This window comes from Vulpes lagopus, chromosome 4 (assembly GCF_018345385.1).
Source record: "Vulpes lagopus strain Blue_001 chromosome 4, ASM1834538v1, whole genome shotgun sequence".
Classification (NCBI taxonomy): domain Eukaryota; kingdom Metazoa; phylum Chordata; class Mammalia; order Carnivora; family Canidae; genus Vulpes; species Vulpes lagopus.
Genome location: NC_054827.1, coordinates 5,430,966 through 5,441,108, shown reverse-complemented (window position 1 = coordinate 5,441,108; position 10,143 = coordinate 5,430,966).

The window sequence follows — 10,143 nt, the reverse complement described above, 5'->3', positions numbered from 1 at the left end:
GATCCCTCCCTCAGGACCCGACAGGCCGCGCTCCACCCACACGCCACCCTCCCGCGGCCTGGGGGCGCACACCCGACTGAACTGCCTGGGCCCCGAATCAAATGGTGACGTTTCACACGCGGCCGCGACCTTCCGCACACCTGCCTGCCCGCCTTCCAGCACCGCCTCGCCGCTCCCGCTTCCCGCGACAACCCGCCCGACAACCCCCGGACCCGGGAGTGCAGCGACGCACGCACGGCCCCTTCCGCCCGCCGCCGGAAGTGCCCCCTTCCCGCCCGCCGGGTCGGCCCAACACACCGACTTCCGGGGCCCTCCTGCGCCACCGCCCACGCGGTTCCGTCTCACGGCTGCTGCATTAGGGTCTGGTCCCCCCGACCCCACCGGCCGCCATCGCGACTAAACCACCCGAATGCACACCCGGGGCGCCGCCCGCTACCATCTCGCCGTGGGGCCCTGCACGACGGACACCGCGAAGCCGGAGCCCGGCCCGACGCCCCACGGGAGGGTGAGGGAGCACGTGCGGGGCCGAGACCCAGTTCTCCCTCCCTGCAGACGAAGGCCCGCCCTCGGCGGCCAGCAGCCCCTCCCGCAGTCGGGGCGCTCGCGGACGTCACCCACCGCAGGCGCCGGCCCCGGTCCTGGTCCGCAGCGTCGCCGCCGCGGACGGTGCCCCGGGAACGTGGCTCCGGCTCTCGCGCAGACGCGGCGGCAAGGGCCGGGACGCGGTGCGCATGCGCGCCACGTGGGCCCGGGCGGCGGGGCGGCGCGCCCCCTGCCGGCCGCCGGGTGCAGCGCAGGGAGCTCCGAGTCGCGGGGTCCAGGGTAGGATGCTGGCAGGTGTCCTCGAAGGGGTCCGGGAGGCGGGAGCCCAGGGAGGAGGCGGCGACAAGGGGCCCCGGGTAGCGCGTCACAGATGGAGGCCTCGTAGGAACTCCTGCCCTAACAGGGATGAGGACGGTTCCCTACCGACATGCAGGCCTGTGCCCCGTAGTGATGAGCGGGTGGCGGGACGCTCCCCCGTGTGCAGGCTCAGGTGAGGGCCCGCGCTCCTGCACCTGTCAGCCCGGAGGCCAAACAGCCTCCCCTGCGGCAGTGAGTGCGCTCAGAGTTTTGGTTCATCATATTCCCCCATAAAAAAAGAAACTGTCCTCCCCTCGCAGACACTCGCAACCCCCTGGTTCATCGCTGATCCACGCTCATCCTGGGCGGTCAATCAGCACTAGGGCTGAACAGGATCAGGAACCTGACTCCAGGGGATCGCTGTCAACCTCGCCATCCTCTTAGAGGACTAGGAGCCACGGGGATCCCTTCTCCCAAAGAAACCCAAATCGAAGTCCTACATCCGGCATCCCAAACCTCCATTCTCCCTACAGCCTCCGTGCAAATTAATGGAAGCTCTTGCCTCATTTTGGGGGGTGGCTCTCCCTTGACTATGTATGGAGCGTCTCCCCCCCCCCATTTTTTTTAGAATGTTTTCCTTCACATGTGTGCCCCTTATTAAAGGAATCATAATGAAAGAGGGACTGGTCATAGGGGTGTTCGGATGGAGGGGCCAAGGGGCCCTGGGATCTCCAAGTTCAAGTTGAAAAGTCTTCTGGATTACCCAGGGTGAGAATGGGGGTGGCCGGATACACCAGGCCTTAGTGCTTTCTCAGACAACAGGGGTGGCTACTACCTGGTCTATGGCTGAGGACCCGCCTCCTTCCTGAAGCCCCATCAGAGGGCCACTGGGATTGAGGCAGGGGTGTTTTTGGTTGTGATCCTGAGACTCAGGTATTGATCAGGTGAGGCATAACTCTGGGAAATGAACAAGGGGTAGTGGAAGGGCAGGTGGGCGGGGGTCGGGGTGACTGGGTGACGGGCACTGAGGGGGGCACTTGACGGGATGAGCACTGGGTGTTATACTATATGTAGTCAAATCAAACTCCAATAAAAAATATACAAAAGTTTTTAAAAACAACAACAAAAAACAAAATCCTATCACTGATGCTAAAAAAAATTATGTCACAGGCAGAGGACCCAAAGAACATTTCAGCATTTCAGCCTGTGATTCTTTTCATTATTGTCATAAGATTATGTATCATGAAATTAAGAATCTCAACGATTTGGGGGTGTAGAGTTCAGTGGTATTAAGTACATTCGTACTGTTGTGCAAGCATCACCACCATCCAACTCCTGACCTCTTTTCATTTGCTAAACTAGAACTCTCCCCATTGAACACACCCCATTGCCTCCCTCCCCCCCATCCCCTGAGGACCACCACACAGCACCCTGCCTCTGTGAACCTGACTTGTATAAGAAGAATCACACAGTATTTTTCTTTTGTGAATGGCTTATTACACTTAGCATAATGTCCTTCAGGTTCATCGATGTTCTAGAATCTGTACATCATATTCTCCTTCCTTTGTAAGCCTGAGCAATACTCTATTCTATGGATATATCTCATTTTGCTTACCAATTTATCTGTAGCCTATGGTTTTAACTTAAAAACATAATATGAATGGATGTTTCTAAAACTGTGGAGGTCTCTTGAATGCGTTGGTTCTACCCCTGTGAATGATGACAAATTGTTAGCCTGGGTGAGATGGAGAGGGATCCGGAGAGGCGAGGAGGATATAAGTCTACCATCTCTATGGAAATATATCACTTTGTAGAAACAAAACCAAAACCAAAACAAAATAAAAAACATCAGACAGATATTTTTCTAGAGTATCACGCTGGCAAAGGAAATCTTCCTCAGGGCTCCCCTATCATCACAGACCACGTCACTGTCTCTAGAGGGGGACATGCAATATTTAAGGGGCTCATCAGAGGAACACACTCAAACTCATACACTGGGGACTTGAAGCAGTGCGTAAATTATGAATTATAGGTCTGTTGGAGAACCCTCCATAACCATCTTCCAAAAAATCTGACCTGTTTCATGAAAAGAGAGACTATACAATGTCATATGGCATCAACAACAAAAATAATCCATGATAAAAATTTATTGATTAAAAGAATTACAATAGTCATCATGAATAATAGTAATTCCACTGCTATTAATATGGGACATAATAATAAATCAGGAGGTTGGGTATAGAATCCTCTAAGTGAATGATAAAGGGACTGTGCTGGGCCTTACAGGGTGGAGAGTTAAAGCCCTGCGTGTGCACATGACATCTGTAACAGGAGGCAGAGATGAGCAACAGGAGGGAAAAAGCCAGCCAGAATGAGGGTCTAGGCCAACTTGGGAAATTGCATGCAGACCCCTAGAGGGAAAGCCCATGGGGCAGAGGGGGTGCAGCAGGACAGCCACCAGATTTCAGGAGCTTGGTCTGTGGCAGGCCAGGCAGGACCCCACGTCCACACCTGCACAGAAGAGCCCAGCGTCAAGTGGACATTCAAGCTGCCTTTTGTATTCCCACCCTCTCTGTCCAACATCCCTTCTGTTTCTTTTCCCCTTAGACCCTGGAGCTCCAGGACTCTAAGTTCACATCTCCGAGGTCACTTAAAGTATTTGCAGAGGATCAGATGGGCGTGGGCTGGAGGAGGGTGTCACCCACGATACTCCCATACTAGCAGGGAGGACATTGCCTTCCGAGTGGTTGCCAAGCTCCCTTGGAAGACGGAGAGTAGTCGTGGGATGGACAGGATGGGCGTTCACAATCTCTGTGCCTTCTGGTACTGCACCAGCAGCCTCTCCTGTGTACCTGAGAGGACTTAGACCTCCAGAGTTTCAGGCTGCCCTAGGGAGCCTTTTCTGTACCTACGATGTTAGCTACAGTGGCTCTAGGATTCCAGATCAGATAACCTCATGTGGATGTTCATATGGACAGAGACACCAGGTCCCACCTTTCCAAGAAGGCAAGAGTGATTATGGGGACCCCTGATGTGACTACTGTTGTGGCAGTTCTGTTCATCCAAGGACAACTTTCCAGGACTTCTAGGCTGGCACAAGCAGCCAGTGGGCCCTAGAGGGAATTTTGAATTTTAACAGAGGCATATGTGTAAAGGATGTCCTTCAGGAGGCTCCTGTGGTATCGAGGGCTGGTCCTGCTTCTGGAGGCTGACTTGGAATATTTCAAGATGCTCCTGAGCAAAATAAATATCATGTAGTGCAGAAGGGGTTGCTTTCCTGTGGACAAACTCTACTGAAGGTTGTATATCAAACAACTGCAAAAACAATTCATGGCAAGAACATAATGAAAATAATCATGAATAACAAGATCACAGAAATGATCATAGTTAGGGAATTGTCATTGCTAATGATAATCATAACCTAACGAGATGGGGGATCAGAAGACAGGTTTCCCTAAGTGAGGGGCACAGGAATATCATTTTTCTTTTTTTTTTCTTTTTAAAAAGAATGTATTTATTCACAGAGACCCAGAGAGAGAGAGAGAGAGACAGAGAGAGAGAGAGGCAGAGACACAGGCAGAGGGAGTCGCAGGCTCCATGCAGGGAGCCCAACGTGGGACTCAATCCCGGGTCTCCATGATCAGGCCCTGGGCCGCAGGCAGCGCTAAACAGCTGCACCACCGGGGCTGCCCAGGAATATCATTTTTCATGAGGTAGTTGGAGTCACTGTTCTAGATTCAACAGTGAAATATGTTCCATGAGGGCAAAGCCTGTTAGCAAGAAAAAAAAGAAGCTCAACCCAGTGGTGGGCATTAGATCTAGTGTGCCAACCATGGAAGAAGGGCCTGTGGGCAAAGGTAGAAGGAATTTGGTCTGGGGCCCTGAAAGACCCCTCCCACCTTCTAGGAGCAAGGACAGTGTTGCTCCCTGCTGGTCTGAGAGCTCTGTGCAAGTCTCTGTCTTGTGACTTCTGGGGATCCTGAAGGCAGGTGTATGGACTTCATCCAGTGTGGGTGGAACACAGAGCAGAAGGTCATGCAGGAGGTGCCAGCCGCAATCATGCAGGGAGCTGAAGGGTTGCTAATGGATGTCCCCATGAGGTCCATGTTAAACACTATGTGTGTGTGCGTGCATGTGCCTGTGTGAATGCAGATGTAATTCCAGGAGGAAAATGTTAGATAACAAAATTTCCACAAGTTGACTGATATTTGTTGATTTTTCTGTGGAGTTTTCCTTCATGGCTCACGTGCAGTGCACCGATTTCCATTTTACCAAAGTCTGCTCAATTAAGGTCAAATCAACAATAATAAAACCGAAATCATTGGATGACTTCAATCCAGACTTGAAATCCATATGTCAATTTAAATTCTTCGAGTTACAAAATGAAATGTCATAAAGGCCATCTTGGTTACGACTCTTTTTTGTTTCTGCGGATGCGTAATCAATTACCAAAAACCTGGTGGCTTAATAATAGACACATTTATTTTCTCACAGTCTAGGGGCCAGACTGAACACCAAGAGACCAGCAGAGCCACCTCCCTTTGAAGCCAAGTCAGTGATCGAGGGCTGGAAAAATGCTCATGTATTGCTTGGCCTCTGTTTAGCAAAGAAGAGAAATAGACTGTGGTTCCCCCTTTTCTAAGATTTATGCATTCTCAGAAACCTCTCTTCCATTACAGTTTCTACAGCGCACCACGATACCTCCTTGTCCAAGGGAACTGATCATGGTCACAAGTAAGAAATAACTGTCTCATCCATTCAAAAATGTTTCAGCAGACACTGCCCATTATGTAAGCTGAACAAGACATACTGACACATTCAGACCACAAGCTCAGCCCAGTGCATTCCTTCCTGCACGTTCAAACACAAAAGCCATGATGTTTACAAACAGCACAAGCCGACAACAAACACCAACTGAAACAAGAGGACATAAAGCATATGGCTGTGGCATTTCCAGAGGGAACAGTGAAAATTAGGCAAATACACAGTGGATTAGGATATATACTCATGTAGGAAGGAGAGATTCACAAGAAATGTCTTCCCAAGAAGTATGAAACCAGCCACTGGATTTCTATTGTTGTAGATTCCAGGCTACAACTAGGAAGAAAATCATATTCATCAAAACTTTCATAATCTTTGTAGATATAAATCGTATTAGAACACCAATAAAAATTAATTAAAAAAAAGAAAAAAAAAGAAATCGTATTAGCGAGAGATGGAAGTGTAGAAACAGAGCTATGGGTGCCATATTCTTCAATAATTTGTTACAGCTACATACATTCTGGCTGGTGAGGAGAAGGTGTGCCTGTGTGATACCTGAGTTCCTGTACGAAAGTGGTCTTCCCTGTCCTAGAGGACTAATATCCAACACTCCATGGCTCCTTTGATGCTACTCAAAAAGGAAATGGACATTCCTAAAGATTTCCTCTGAGCATAAAAACTGAAGAAATTCTGTTGAGAAAGATGCAGGGGCAGTTAGGGAGGTTGAGAAAGACCTGAAGGTGCTGTCTGTTGTGGGAGGCAAGAGGAGGAGGTGGGCTGCCTGAATGGTCTCTATGAAAGAGGGACCACACCCACATCCCTTACTCCAATAAAGTGATCGGAGCCGATTGGAGGATTTTGTGCCTAGTCCCGAGTGCAGAGTAAGCCACAAAAGGCAGAGGTGAAGGTCACTGTCTGCCAGGTCACTGGAGACTGGATCAATGAGAGAAGCATCCCTCTGGGACCTGAGGCTCCAGGTTGGATTTGCCCTATGGACACTCTTCTGGAATCATGGAAGTTGCTTTCCTCCAACATGCGGAGGAGTTTCATTTCAATGACTCTCTCTCTCAAACTCGCATCTTGCTGGTCAAGGAGAGGTGGTGCTGAAGTCCACGGAGGACCCTCTCTGCCTGGGAAGACATCCCCTGCATCAAAGACATCTCTGTGTGTCTTCCTCAATTTCTTTCAGAAGCATTATGTAGTTTTTAGGGTGTAGATCCTTTACCTCTTTGGTTAGGTTGATTCCTAGGTATCTTATGCTTTTGGGTGCAACTTTAAATGGGATTGACTCCTTAATTTCTCTTTCTTCAGTCTCATTGTTAGTGTCTAGAAATGCCACTGACTTCTAGGCAGCTCCCAGTGCGCAGGGGCCTGGGTGCTCCTGGACGGGGCCGATGACCTGCATGGTTCTGGGCCGCCCAGCGGCAGGAGCATCCTGGCTGTCCTGTGTCCTCCTGGCCACTGCCTGTCCCGGGGGAGCACCGGATCTTGGGATGTGTCCCCTGGAACCCTGGGCTCTGGGCCTGCGACAATGTGAATGGACCTAAAGTACCACGATGTGTAATTTAAAAGCATCAGAGTAATTTTATGCCATTTTAACTTATCCTTTATTAAAAATAAAATACATAAGCCCTTACAGAAGGTTTATGAAAATCATAAAATATAGGAACAGCGCAATGATGGGGAGAGGAAGGCTCCATTGGGCTGCAGCCACCACGAGCCCCACGGCAGGAGCTGGGGCAGGCTCCCGAGGTGGTCAGGGGGCTGCTCGGGGGTCAAAGCCAGTTGTTCCGGAGGCAGGTGATGGCTCTGGCACTCTGGGGACACAGATTGCAGGCTCCGGGGCCTACTCCACCCGGGTGGCTGTGGGTGCAGGTGGCTCCTCCTCATCGGGGCAGGGAACCATAGGATCGACCAGAATCTGCACTACCTTAAACTCAGGAGCCAGCATCTCGGCTTTGACTAAGACCTCAGCTCCAGCAGCCAGGACCAGCCTCATCACCTCAGGCCCTGAAACTTCAGCAGCCTCCACAGTCGGAGCTGGGGCGGGCTCCTGGGTTGGTTCAAGGGGTTGCTCTGGCCCCGAGGCCAGTTGCTCCATCGAGGTAGGAGGCTGCTCTGGCACATCCACGACCTCGAGAGCATGGGTGGCGCCTGCTCCTCCTCCAGGGCTCCCAGGGGTGCAGGGGGCTCCTCCAGGGCGGAGCAGTGAACTAGAGCAGTGACCACTATCTGCAGGGGCTTCGCCTCCCCAGCGGGCACCTCAGCGTGGGCCGAGCCCTCAGCCCCAGCAACCAGGACGGACTCGATCCCCTCAGGCCCTGACGGGGCAGCAGGCCCCACGATCGGAGCTGGGGCGCGCTCCTGAGCTGGTTCAGGGTGTTTCCCTCGGGCCGAAGCTGTAGCTCCAAGAAGACAAAGTATCACCATCAGGACGGACTGTCCACGTCCCTCCCAAGTCAAGGCCACTCTTCCCACCACTCAATGCGTGTGAGGGCAAGAGCCCTGGGAGGTGTCCCCAGCCTGCAGCCTGTGGGGTGGGGTGTGAGCCCACCCCCTGCTCCTGGCCCAGCTGCACGGAGGCTGGATCCTCGAGCCCCCCGTCCCCAGCTCAGCGACCCCCAGGCCTCACAGGGGCTTCCTCGATGATCCCGGAAGTATGCTGGCTGGGGCTTCACCGACTTTCTTTCGGGGGTTCAGGGTCCTGTCTAGGGGCATCTGGGCACATTTCTTGCCTGGAGTCTGGAGGGGCATTTGACATTTGTCTGCCAATGCATTGCTGACAGTGGGACAGGTGTTCTCCTCAGGATACTTCGGTGGTGCCTGGGTGTGTCCCAGCCCATGTCCCTGGGAGCCAGCCTGGGGACCCTCGAGGGAGGCTCTGCAGGGCCTCTTGGGTCTCCGCTGCACAACCAGGCTATTAGCCCTGACACAGGGTTGGCGAGCCAGCTGAGGGGTGTCAGGCATCGGCACTTCCTGGGCACCAGGAGGTCCACCAGGTGGGCTGAGGGTAACTTTAGGGCTTCTGGGAGGAGATGTGGAATGGGACTGGACAGTATCATCAGGGGTCTCAGTATGTGCCTTCATCGGTAGGGAAGGCACAGGGATTAAAACTTTCAGGTAAAAATGTAGATGTCTTATAGGGCATCCTACAGAAGATTTTAATTGGACTCCATGGGTACAGAATCAACATCCTAAAACATGGTGGCTTCAGAGATGACACTTTTATTCTCTTTGTGTCCAGGGATGAGAAGTGAACATCAAGAATTCAGCAGGGCCCCAGGGCCTGTGAAGCCCAGTCAGTGACCAAGGCCTGGCAAAATGTTCCTGTTTCTCTTGGCCTCTGGTCAGTAAAGAAGACAAATAGACTTAGGTTTCCACCTTTCCTAAGACTTATACAATTTCCTAAACTTCATTATTCTTCACTATTCTATCCTGCACAAAGATGCCTCCTTTTCCAATGCAAAGGATCATGGTCACAAGTAGGAATGAATTGTCATGTTGACTCAAAAATGTTTCAGCAGACACGACCAATTCTGAAGGCGGAAGAAGCCATAACGACACTTTCAAACCACAAGCTAGCCCAGTGCCCTCCTACCTGCATGTACACCTGCCAAGCCCACAATGTGGAAAAAGGCACAAGCCTACAACATATTCCAACTGAATCAAGAGAATATACAGGATATTGGGGTGGAATTCCCTGAGGAACAGTTAAAATGAGGCATATAAACACTGGATTTAGGATATAGACTCTTGTAGGAAAGGGAGTTTCAAAGGAATGTTTCACAAAAGCATAAAACCAGCCAGAGAATTTCGCTTGTGATGGACCCGGGCCACAGCTAGGCAGAAACTGGTATTCATCAAAACCTTCACAATCTTTGTAGATTGGGATCATAGTCGAGAGAGATGGAAGTGTAGAAGCAAAGCAAAGGATGCCATATTCCCAAATAATTGGTTACAGCTACAAACATTCTGGCTGGTGAGGAGAACGTGTTCCTATGTGATACCTGAGCTCCTTTGGAGAGTGATCTTCCCTGTCCTAGAGCACTGACGTCAAACACTCCTTGGCTCGCTTGAGGTTACTGAGGAAGAAAAAGGACATTCATAGGGATATCCACTGAGCATAGAAACTGATCAAATTCTGTTCAGACAGGAGCAGGGGCAGTTAGGGAGGTTGAGAAAGACCTGAAGGTGCTGTCTGATGAGAGAGTCACGATTAGGACCTGGAATGGCCTGAAAGGTCTCTATGAGAAAGGGACCACACCCAAATCCCTTAATCCAATCAAGCGATTATAGACGATTGGAAGATCTTGCTCTTTCTGATATTTCAGTTTTGAACTGAAAGTTAGTTGAGAAAATGGATATAATATCTTGAATAACCTCAAACCCTGACCCCATTTTTAATACCATTATGTCTAAATTGAGCAGAAGTGTTGGCAAAATACCAGTAGTTCAGGAAACATGAGTCCTGAGGTTAATTTCCACAGTAAAATGTACCAATATAATTTCACTTGCAGAAATTCCAATCCCCACCAAATCCGC